Source organism: Vidua chalybeata, chromosome 20, assembly GCF_026979565.1.
Source record: "Vidua chalybeata isolate OUT-0048 chromosome 20, bVidCha1 merged haplotype, whole genome shotgun sequence".
NCBI classification, from domain to species: domain Eukaryota; kingdom Metazoa; phylum Chordata; class Aves; order Passeriformes; family Viduidae; genus Vidua; species Vidua chalybeata.
Genome location: NC_071549.1, coordinates 1,147,654 through 1,157,028, shown reverse-complemented (window position 1 = coordinate 1,157,028; position 9,375 = coordinate 1,147,654). Strand labels below are relative to the sequence as shown.

Below are 9,375 nucleotides of genomic sequence, written 5' to 3'. Positions count from 1 at the left end.
CAGTGGAAAAGCAATTCCTCATCTGTTTTCCAGAGGCAGCAGGCAGACAGATTCCTCCTGCTGAGCAGTGGCTCGGGAAGGCAGCAGAGTGCTCCTGGTTTGGATCAGGACAGAGTGGGAGCAGCCAGCCCTGCTCCTGAGCCTACCTCAGCCTGCCAGGGAAGGAGCGATTCCCTGGGATACAGAGAGCAGCAGTGTCTCAGCCAGAGGCACTAAAACCTTGTGGTGATATCATGTCTTGGACCAGGCCGTGTTTGGAATGCCAGGAGGATGCTGTTATCCCAGGATTTCTTTGCCATGCAACCAGACCTTTGCAAAGCTGGGGCCTTTCGATACAAAGGATTTTCATTAATGAGGTCACTGTGGCTGGAAGGGCTCCTTTGTCTCCGGGGTCACAGTGACTTTAATAATGCATTATTTCACACTTGGACATGATGCAGACAGAAGAGGATTTGTGTAGCCAGTGAGATAAGGTGTCCCAAAAGCATTAAAAAATGTCTGTGACTGTATAAATAAGTTAGTGGGAACTGGAAAGGGATGTGTAGAACTGGCAGCTTTTTAGAGCTGCCCTCAGCTGATGTTGCCACATCTGGTGCTTGTCATCTTCTATCAGCGTGAGGAGGCTGTGAGCTGTAAAGGGAAACTCTTTGCCTTGTGAGGATGCTTCATTGATTTTTATTAACACTGGGTTTTAGCTCTACCTGCTGCTGGAAACTCAGCTCAGCCAGGGGCGTTCTCCAACAATTCCATCACAAATCCTCATAGTCAAACCCAGTGAAAGGGGTAAGAGTATAAACAGCATTGAGCTCCCTCTGCCAGGATGTGAAGGATGTCTCTATCAGTTACTGTGAGGGCATTGGGATGTCAGTGTCTCCTAAGCTAAGATTAAAAAGAATTAAATGTTAATACTCCTTTGGAAGGGTGGCAGTGGTGGCACTGCAGCAATAACAAACACAGTGCAGGGGTTTCTTCTACCCTCTGGTGTGGGGTTCCTGCCCCAGCACTCAGCACTGGCACAGGCTGCAGGGACCTGCTGGGGCCCTTCGGAGCTGCCCCCACTGGGACACGTCCCCAGGACGGCACAGGGGCCAGAGCACAGCCAGCCCCACCGAGCAAAAGCCAACGTCCCCACCCTTCAGCCTGGACAGGGCCCTCAGGAGCTCCCTTGAACCCCGGTGAGAAATGAACTGAGGAGCAGGAGCCATGGAGGCTGTGCTCGTGGAGATCCCCTCCTGTGAGACTGCCCTCAGAAACCACGTCCACATCTCTGTCCTCCTGGGGATCTTCTGCACCACCTTCCTCCTCCTGCTGCCCTCAGAACCCCCTGCTCCAGCCCCTCTGGAGCTCTCCCTGCAGCTCACCCTGACAGCAGAGCCCGAGGAGCAGGGCAGGCCCGAGGAGCAGGGCAGGCCTGAGGAAGGGCAGGCCTGAGGAGCAGGGTCGGCCCGAGGAGCAGGGCAGGCCCGAGGAGCAGGGCAGGCCTGAGGAAGGGCAGGCCTGAGGAGCAGGGCAGGCCCGAGGAAGGGCAGGCCCGAGGAAGGGCAGGCCTGAGGAGCAGGGCAGGCCCGAGGAGCAGGGCAGGCCCAAGGAAGGGCCCAGCCCCACCAGGGCTGGGACAAGAATTCCCCCAGCTCTGCATCCGCTCTCGGGTGCCCCATGCAGCCCTCCCCGGCTGGCCGCGGGTGCTGGAGGACGCCTTACACGCACCACAGCAGCAGAGCCATGAACACGGCCCGAGGGGCGAGCAACAGGGGCTGCCTGGGGCTGGGAGGGACCAAGCCGACCGAGGCCTGTCCCGCTGCCCCAGCAGCAGCCACGGACCCTGAGCCAGGTGTTCTCACCAGGGGCTGGGGCTGGGAGCAAGGGAGCACCCAGGTGTGCGCTCACTGCTTGCCCAGGCTGCACAGGGACAGCGGGACCTGCTGGAGCCCTGTGGAGCAGCGCCCATCACGACATGTCCCCAGGGTGGCACAGGGGCCAGGGCACATCACAGGCTGCTGTGTGAGAGGACCTTGACTCCAAAGAGCCATTTCCCAGGGGTGATGGGCAGGTGGGGGTGGTTGTTTCCCAGTGGTCAATTCCCAGTGACAGCAGGTCAGTGTGCCCAGCATGTCCATGTGCCAGGTGCCAAAATCCCAGTGACAACAAAGCAAAGTCCCCTAAGTGCTCAGCATGTCCAGGTGTGAGGTGCCAAACTCCCAGTGACAACAGAGCAAAGTCCCTTGAGAGCCCAGCAGGTTCAGGTGTGCAGTGCCAAGGCCCTGGGCAAGGGCTGGGATGAGTGGAATTATCATTGATTCCCTGGAGAACACTCAGAGTCTCCTGTGTGGACACATGGACACACACCTGAGGTGCCTCTCGCTTGGTCCTGCCCAGCCAGAGCTCCCACAGCCCCTCTGGAATACCTGGCAGGGCCTGGGAACACAGAGGGAAGAAGAGAGAAAATCATCTCTGCAGCCATCATGGTGTCCAGCAGTTGCTGTGCCACAGGGCCACTGAGAAGGGGCCACTGGGGCTCCTGTCAGAGGCTGCTGGGCAGGGATTTCCCTGTCCCTCCCGAGTTCCACACACCCCCTGGTTTGGCCCGTGGTATGAGGTCAGGTGGATGCTATCAACTCCCAGCAGATCCAGCTGCTCCAGGGTAGATCCTCAGATCCCAAACCTTCAGCACCACCTGCACAGCCAGACTTTCAGTTGTTGAGTTCCCCGTCCCCTTCCCAAACCCTGCCCCTTTGTCTGGGAGGTCACAGAACAGGACATGTTCCTTTCAGCACCTGTCCCTTTGGATGGCTCAGAGGTGCCCTAGCACCAGCAGCCCCCATGTCACACAACGGGAGTGGACAATGACCTCTGGGGCTCAGCAAGCCTCACATCCTCCCAGTGCCATCCCACATGTGAACTCCTGCTGGGCACCAGGTTCTCTGGAGAAATCACCTGGATGGCAACCAGGAGCTTTTAGGAGAGAATCCCCAAGTGCTGATCCCTGAGGGGCATTTTTGGGGCCCTGGTTCTGGCAGGGGGAGGTGCCTCAGCTTTGCCTTTTGCCTTTGCTGCTGCTCTTCTCAGAGGTGCTGTAGTACAGCAAGGCTGTTAAAGGAGATGATGTTTAACTGGAGATTCCTTCCCATTCCTTGATCACCTGAAATGGTTTCATCTTCTCCAGCTTCTCCATAAAGGAGTCTTTATTCATGGACATTGACTCTGATTTGTTTGAAAATGCTGCAAAAATTGCAATTATGAACTGAACTCCAGCTTCATGCCTGACATATCCTGACTGGTTTAAGCAGTTTATCATGGCAGCACTGAAACTGCTTTCCCAAGAAATGCCAATACTTTGTAGTACCCTTGATATATCACATCTTTCTCTGATCCTATCACTGAGACCAGCACAAGCAAATCCATGTCCTCAAAGTTTTTTCAGTTTAATCCCAGTCTTGTCCCTCTCATTTCTTCCCTTCTGCCGTCTGAACTGACACTTGATTTTCCTCCTTATAGGGGACAATAATCTTAAAATACTGGCAAGGTTAATTTCTCCAAGAGGGAGTGAACGCTGTGATCACTCTCCACGTGAATAGGACAGGAGTTAATTGATTTTAGAAATCCCTCTGAAATGGATATAAGAAATAATAAATATTCCAACCAGAATGTCGTAGATCTTCAGGATTAAAGTATGGGTCATGCACTTTCAAATAGATTTAATTTTGGCAGGTCTGCGTTGACAGGTCCTAAGCTGGAGCATGTTCCTGGTAATTGGAGATTTCTCTCACCATAAGAAGCAATCCCCATTTTCAGTATTTTTCAGGCTTTTAGGTTCTCTCCAGTTCAAAGTGAGAGAAGACACTAAAATTGGCACCAGCACAGTGGGAGCTCACACAATGTGGTAGGAAACAGCATCCCCTCTCCCTCAGATTCCAGGGCTTTGGTCACTGGGTTCTTCACGCATCTTCCTGGATCCGTCTGTTCACAGCCTTTTCAGGCTTCTGCTTGTGCTCAAAAAGGCTCCCTTAGAAATGGTAAGAAAAAATGCTGTATCCTGGGGTCTGTGATAATGCTGTATCCTGACATCCTGATAATGAACTACCTTGTGGGGTGATTGCCATTTCTGACCGTTCAATTCAGGAAACCAGTTGTCTCTCCCCAGAGCAAGGCTTGGTTTCAGCCCAAGGTTGCCAGACCCATCCTGAGCGAGGCTGGAGAAGCCCACAGGTGTTCCAGACACCTCCCACGTGCAGGAGGCTCCAAGCTGGTCCCATCCCTCCTGCACCAGGGAGTCCCTGCTGCACAGACGGTGGCAGGAACATGGTGCCAGCCCAGGGGGCTCTGGGTGATAATTCAGATTTAGAAATGAGGCTCCGTCCCCTCGTACAGGGGGGGAGAAGATGAAAAAAATCTCTTCTTAATGAGACCCGGGGTGCTTGGAGAATTCATCACCCGTGGACTGTCTGATAACTTCATGGCAAGGGCTTGTGGAGGCCTCAGGGCTTTGCCAGGAACCTGAGGAAGCCTTTCTGTACCAAAAGGGTGGTCAGACACCGGGACAGGCTGATCACCTCATCTTCTCAGAGACATGGTCAATGCCTCAGGCCAGTCAGTGTTTAGGAAGAGGTTGGAAATTGCCCTTGAAAACCTGCTTTAACTTTTGGGCAGCCCTGAAGTGGTCAGAGCTCAACTGATCATAAATCATTGCAGGTGATTTCAGCTGAAATAAATGGAACTGTTCTGTTCTGTTCTGTTCTGTTCTGTTCTGTTCTGTTCTGTTCCATCCCAAGCTGGAGAAGTGCTTGGGGAAACTGAGTGCAGTGAAGATGAGCAGCAGGAGCTGGAATGTGGCAAACAGGGAACTGTGTCCTCCCCACGAGCAACCTGAGGCTGATGAATTCCTTGTTCATTCTCTATCTGAAACCACCTCTCTGGAAGTTCAGTTTCAACAATCTGCTGGTGCAGGCCGGGAAGCTCCACAGCTCCATGTGTGGGACATGCCAGGCCAGGGATGAGCTCCCCAAAGGCCAGTGGGAAGGATGCTCTTGCTATTCCATTCACATTTCTCACTGAACATGCAGATGAGTTTAGTTTCTATTTAATCAGCCTCTGCAAACAGCAATCACTTGAGAGTTTTCCTGCCTCACATGCAGTGATTACCCTTCTTCCACCAGCACTGCTCGTACCAGGCTGGGGGCTCTCAGCCCCTCCAGGTGACATCTTTCACTTCAAGGAGGTTCTGGTGCTTTGCTGTGAAGCACTTTGTGAGCTGGAACTTGTTGGATCTGGAGGTGGCTCGGTGGCATCGTGTGCTCCTTGGGGCTGAGGTGCCTCTGGGATCTCTGCTCTGCCCCTGGAGCAGTGCCAGGAGTGGAGACAGCGGTGAAGCCTTGTCCAGATCACCCCTCACTAGAGGGGGTGACCCCAGCTGCAGAGAGAGCCCAGTGCTGGGCCTTTGCAGCACCCCAGTGCTGGTATTCGCAGTGTTTGTGCTCTTGCCCTTCAATCTGTGTGTGTGAAATTCAGCACTGCAGAGACCAGGGACAGCTGCTGTTGTCCCAGCTGTCATGGCAGGACACAGGGAATGGCTCCCACTGCCAGAGGGCAGGGATGGATGGGATATTGGGCAGGAATTGTTCCCTGGCAGGGTGGGCAGGCCCTGGCACAGGGTGCCAGAGCAGCTGTGGCTGCCCCTGGATCCCTGGCAGTGCCCAAGGCCAGGCTGGACAGGGCTTGGAGCAGCCTGGGACAGTGGGAGGTGTCCCTGCCATGGCAGGGGTGGCACTGGATGGGCTTTAAGGTTCTCTCCAATGCAGACCACTCTGGGATTCTACAATCTTTGATGTCTCAAACCCAACCATGTGGGGCCCATTCCTGCACCTGCTGGGGATGTGCCCAAAGTCTCCAGTGCAGAGAGACCTCCCTGGCAGGTCCAGCTCCATGACTTCAGCACGACAGAGGCTGAGAACTGATGGGCTGGAGGCACAGACCTGCATTTTTTGTGAAACTCATGATATAGAGAAAGAAGAGCTGGAGCTTTTGCACAACTTTAGCTCCCAGAAAGCTCCCAGAGTTTTGTCCCTTTGTGTTCATAATTTTAGCTCAGACCTAGAGGCATTTTGCCTCCAACAAAGGGATTAAATTTTTCTTGCCCTATGGGTGGGGGACATTGCTCCTTCAATTAAAAACTGCTCCTTCTGTGGCCCTGAGCAGTCTGAGGATGCTGAAAATTGGCTTTCCTAGACCACCAGCATCCTGCTACAGGTTGTGGGCAATGTGCTGACACTTGCATTTCATTCCTGTCTGCAGTGACACCCCTGTGATCATCTCAGCTGTCTGTCATTGCGTGGGCAGTTATTTCTGACAGCTTATTCCAAAGCAGGTCATTATGGGCAAGGGGAAATTTAGGCAGTAATTAGGGTTAAAAGAGATTTATTGCAATGTGTCAGGCGTGACACTTGGCATCCTTAGCCTGATACTGCCACTTCCAGTGGATTTATCATCTTCCCTTTTGGGGAGGTGATGGTGGAGCAGGGCCTTTCTGCCCAGGAATGGTATTAGAGTAAAATAAAACATCTGTCAGCCTTCCCTTACTGTTCTGTGCCCAAATCCCTGTGTCCCTGGTAGTTCCTTAATTCTAGCTCCTCTTTTCTTCCCCCCCTTCCCTCCAAATTTCCCCGAGCCTTAGCAGCTGGCTGAAAGTTGGAATGAAATCATCCCAGCTCCTACACAGACAGAGTCGTTTCTGAGGGAGGACCAAGGATGGAAATTTCTGCTTCACAAAGCTGCAAAAAAGGAGAAGTCAGGGGACTGATGTGCAGCATTCAGCAAGCCTGGTGCTACAGCAGAGATCAACATCTGCTGTAATTACTTTCTTTAGAACTTCACAATTGTCCTGATAATTTTGGTAGGAAGAAGAACAAATGGGAAAAGATCCGGAAGATACTGGTGGTGAATTTTTTAATTAAAATGTTTTTGATTTTTTGAGGAACACTGAAAGAAGCAATTAAAACAAGATGATATTGGTCTATACTTACAAGGGAGAGCCTTGCCAGGATTAACTGGCTCGGCCCAAATAAATTACTGCCTCTGGATTTGCATTAGCAAATACTTCCTAGAGATGTTAATGAGGGAAGAGCAAGACTGGAGTGGGTGAGATCATAGCAACAAAGGCAGCCCGCAGGGCCAGAGAGTCCCAGAAGGGTTTGGGGTGGAAGGGACGTTAAAGCTCATCCCATCCCACCCCTGCCATGGCAGGGACACCTCCCACTGTGCCAGGCTGCTCCAAGCCCTGTCCAGCCTGGCCTTGGGCACTGCCAGGGATCCAGGGGCAGCCACAGCTGCTCTGGGCACCCTGTGCCAGGGCCTGCCCACCCTGCCAGGGAACAATTCCTTCCCAATATCCAACCTAAACCCATTCTGTCAGTTTGATCCCATTCCCTGTGTCCTGTCCCTCCATCCCCTGTCCAAAGTCTCTCTCCATCTTTCCTGTAGCTCCTTCAAGTCCTGTGAGGCCACAGTTAGGTGACCCCAAAGCTTCTCCTGTCCAGGTGAACATTCCCAGCTCTCCCAGCCTTTCCTCCCAGCAGAGCTGCTCCATCCCTCTGCTCATCCTGGAGCCTCCTCTGGGCTCCTCCAGCAGCTCCAGCTCCTGCTTGTGCTGGCTCCAGGGCAGCTCTGCAGGTGGGGTCTCACCTGAGCACAGGGGCAAAATCCCAAGCCCTACCCTGCTGCCCAGCTGGGATCAGCCCAGGGCTGGGGGAGGGTCTCTGGGTCAGCTTCGACCTTCCTGGGGAAAGTGTGGGGTCAAACCAAGACCCTGCTGCAGGTTTGAGCATGGGGAGACCAGATATGGCCAGAGGGGCCGTGCCTGAATTTCACTCAGGGTAAGGAAAGGTTTATTTATTTTCTTCAGAACTCGTATTTCAGTAATGAAATTCCAGGCCTTGGCCAGGCTCCATTTAAACAAAGCAAGGATCCAGGGTGTGAAGTGCTGTGCTGTGTGATGACCTAATCCAATTCCCACAAAGTCTGGGAATGCTTCCACTGCCTCCCTGGGAGCTGGATTAGACCTGCACCATTGCTCCTGCCCAGTGCCAGTGCTGCTTCCACAGCAGCAGCAGTCCCCAAAAACCCCAATAGGGCATGGCTGAAGGATGGGGCTTTTGGGTGGTGTTTTAACCTGCTTTTCTCCATTAAGGGAGAGAATTAAATTAACCATTCAAGTCTCCATTAATGGAGAGTATTAAAATGACAAAGGAGATGAATAGGCTTTGGTGGAGCTGGGACAATGGTTGTGCTTGTGGGATGGCTCTGGAGAGATAAAGCCGTTTGCTCCCAGGCCAATTATGGGGTGTTTTTTCTTTTTTAAAGCTGCTTTTCTCCTGCAGTCAGGGGTGATTTCCTGGTGGTGTCACACTGAGCTGTGCTCACCTCTCCAAGGGCTGGTGGGCAAAGGATCTTGAGGAGCAGCAAATTTCAGTTTCTGGGCAGCTCTGGTGGCTGAAACTCAAGGCACAAGCCTGGCTTTTACTGAGGGCACTGAACACACTGACCTGCAGGAGAACAGCTCACAGTGTGGGGTGCAGGTTTCTCCTTCCAGCTGGGAATTCCTTCAATTGCTCATTCTTCCTCTGGTAAATGTACAGGAATTCCTGGAGTACGTTTGATTCATTTCTGTAATAAATCCAGGCTCATTCCTGGGCCATTCATTGGAACACTGACATGAGAGATCAATGAGAGTGTGCAGTGCCTTTTTTTATACTTTAAATTTGGTAAACTTGGATTTCCTGCACAGCTTGCTGTCCAGTGGCAATCCCTGCCTGGATTGCAGGGCTTGCATGGAATTGCTCAGGCCCATCCTGTCACAGGATCCCAGAATGGTTTGGGCTGGACAGGACCTTAAAGCCCATCTCATTCCATGGGCAGGGACACCTTCCCCTATCCCAGCCTTGTCCTGCCACTGTGGCTTGGCCCCAGCTGGGGGAAGCTGATTTGCCAACATCAACCATTCCCTTTTCAACCTGAATTCAGGCACCAGTGCCAGGAATTGTGGTGTCAGTCATTAACCTCACTGTCACCTCCTCCAGCAGGACAGGCTGGGCTGGCTCCTGTGGAGGAAGGGCTCCAGGGAAATGAAGAGCTCTGGATTTTTTAAGGGACAAAGGGCTCTCCAGGACACCTGAGCACAGTTAATCCTCACAGAGCAGCTCTCAGGCCTTGGCAGTACCAGAGACAGGATTAAAGCTGTGCTCAACATCCTCCTCCCAGCAGTAACAGTGCCCCAAGCCCACCCGAGCTCAGGGATCAGCCTCTGGCTCTCTGGGAGGGATAAAAATGGGCTTTTTAAGCAAGTGCCGACCTTTCTCTCTGAGATCTGACCAGCTGTGGCTTTGC

The 9,375-nt window shown here is 52.9% G+C and overlaps 1 long non-coding RNA gene across 1 annotated transcript; it reads right to left on the bottom strand.

Annotated features, from left to right (window-relative positions):
- Positions 1-611: 611 nt before the first annotated feature.
- Positions 612-3,438, bottom strand: LOC128798042 (uncharacterized). The gene is made up of 3 exons (XR_008434314.1): positions 2,572-3,438; positions 2,347-2,415; positions 612-879 (listed from the first exon to the last, which is right to left on the bottom strand). It is a non-coding gene; the product is annotated as an uncharacterized LOC128798042 (long non-coding RNA).
- Positions 3,439-9,375: the final 5,937 nt, after the last annotated feature.